The sequence below is a fragment of the Procambarus clarkii genome, chromosome 80, assembly GCF_040958095.1.
Source record: "Procambarus clarkii isolate CNS0578487 chromosome 80, FALCON_Pclarkii_2.0, whole genome shotgun sequence".
NCBI classification, from domain to species: domain Eukaryota; kingdom Metazoa; phylum Arthropoda; class Malacostraca; order Decapoda; family Cambaridae; genus Procambarus; species Procambarus clarkii.
Window position 1 is genome coordinate 15,411,190 of NC_091229.1, and position 2,500 is coordinate 15,413,689.

The 2,500-nt window shown below is 56.2% G+C and overlaps 1 protein-coding gene across 30 annotated transcripts in view; it reads left to right on the forward strand.

Moving 5' to 3' along the window:
* The window catches only part of LOC123746409 (myoferlin), a 234,415-nt gene that overhangs the window by 69,449 nt on the left and 162,466 nt on the right, over positions 1–2,500 (forward strand). The window lies entirely within an intron of this gene.

Here is a 2,500-nt window from a genome sequence, read left to right on the forward strand (position 1 = left end):
GAGTCTCAGGTGTGTGGTGCTGAGTCTCAGGTGTGTGGTGCTGAGTCAGGTGTGTGCTGCTGAGTCAGGTGTGTGTGGTGCTGAGTCTCAGGTGTGTGGTGCTGAGTCAGGTGTGTGTGGTGCTGAGTCAGGTGTGTGGTGCTGAGTCAGGTGTGTGGTGCTGAGTCTCAGGTGTGTGGTGCTGAGTCAGGTGTGTGGTGCTGAGTCAGGTGTGTGTGGTGCTGAGTCAGGTGTGTGGTGCTGAGTCAGGTGTGTGTGGTGCTGAGTCTCAGGTGTGTGGTGCTGAGTCAGGTGTGTGGTGCTGAGTCTCAGGTGTGTGGTGCTGAGTCAGGTGTGTGGTGCTGAGTCAGGTGTGTGGTGCTGAGTCTCAGGTGTGTGGTGCTGAGTCAGGTGTGTGGTGCTGAGTCAGGTGTGTGGTGCTGAGTCTCAGGTGTGTGGTGCTGAGTCTCAGGTGTGTGGTGCTGAGTCAGGTGTGTGGTGCTGAGTCAGGTGTGTGGTGCTGAGTCAGGTGTGTGGTGCTGAGTCAGGTTTGTTGTACTGAGTCTCAGGTGTGTGGTGCTGAGTCTCAGGTGTGTGGTGCTGAGTCTCAGGTGTGTGGTGCTGAGTCTCAGGTGTGTGTTGCTGAGTCTCAGGTGTGTGTTGCTGAGTCTCAGGTGTGTGGTGCTGAGTCAGGTGTGTGGTGCTGAGTCTCAGGTGTGTGGTGCTGAGTCAGGTGTGTGGTGCTGAGTCAGGTGTGTGGTGCTGAGTCTCAGGTGTGTGGTGCTGAGTCTCAGGTGTGTGGTGCTGAGTCAGGTGTGTGGTGCTGAGTCAGGTGTGTGTGGTGCTGAGTCAGGTGTGTGTGGGGCTGAGTCAGGTGTGTGTGGTGTTGAGTCAGGTGTGTGTGGTGCTGAGTCAGGTGTGTGTGGTGCTGAGTCAGGTGTGTGTGGTGCTGAGTCAGGTGTGTGTGGTGCTGAGTCAGGTGTGTGGTGCTGAGTCAGGTGTGTGGTGCTGAGACAGCGCTGGTGCCACCTCTGGGGCTACTCATGCCCGTGCCACAACGTACAAAATACAACACCCTAACCTAACCAACCCAAGCCACCCACCTCTGGAAGTTTAATACTACAGACCGTTAAAAAAAAACTGCTAAATACTCCACGGAGAACAGATCCCCAATTTTAGACTCGGGGAAAACTCAGGTTGTCGCTCTAGTTGCCGATATTTCTTCAATGGTGGCACTGGGGCCGACCCCAACTGGCCTATGACGCGCCCATACCTTCCATGTGTCATCTGGGGAAGTAGCCACACCTGTCCCCACCTACACCTCCAGCACCCACACCTGTCCCCACCTACACCTCCAGCTCCCACACCTGTCACCACCTACACCACCAGCACCACACCTGTCCCCACCTACACCACCAGCACCCACACCTGTCACCACCTACACCTCCAGCACCCACACCTGTCACCACCTACACCACCAGCACCACACCTGTCACCACCTACACCACCAGCACCCACACCTGTCACCACCTACCCCACCAGCACCACACCTGTCCCCACCTACACCACCAGCACCACACCTGTCACCACCTACACCACCAGCACCCACACCTGTCCCCACCTACACCTCCAGCACCCACACCTGTCACCACCTACACCACCAGCACCACACCTGTCACCACCTACACCACCAGCACCCACACCTGTCACCACCTACACCACCAGCACCACACCTGTCCCCACCTACACCACCAGCACCACACCTGTCATCACCTACACCACCAGCACCCACACCTGTCCCCACCTACACCTCCAGCACCCACACCTGTCACCACCTACACCTGTCACCACCTACACCACCAGCACCCACACCTGTCACCACCTACACCTGTCCCCACCTACACCACCAGCACCCACACCTGTCCCCACCTACACCTCCAACACCCACACCTGTCCCCACCTACACCTCCAGCACCCACACCTGTCCCCACCTACACCACCCACACCTGTCCCCCACCTACACCACCAGCACCACACCTGTCCCCACCTACACCTCCAGCACCACACCTGTCCCCACCTACACCTCCAGCACCCACACCTGTCCCCACCTACACCTCCAGCACCGCACCTGTCCCCACCTACACCTACACCACCCACACCTGTCCCCACCTTCACCTACACCACCCACACTTGTCTCCATGTATCTCCCCCCCCCCCAGTATATCTGCCCACATATTCAGATATTTTAGGCTACGAAATACATAATGTATTGACCAAACCGTTGAACATCTGACGTATTAGTAAACAAACTCAAGCACCGTAATATGGACGTATTGTCACCCTCGGCCACAATGATAGGAAACTTGCCAGGGTTCCGTACGGTTCTGGCCAGCCAAAAACAGTTGCATTTTTAACGGAATTAAAAATTTGAATTTGAATTTGAAAAATAACCGTTTGGGAGCCGGCAGGAAAAACCTTCACCAAACACTACTGTTTTCCTGCCATTCATTTCATCACGGAG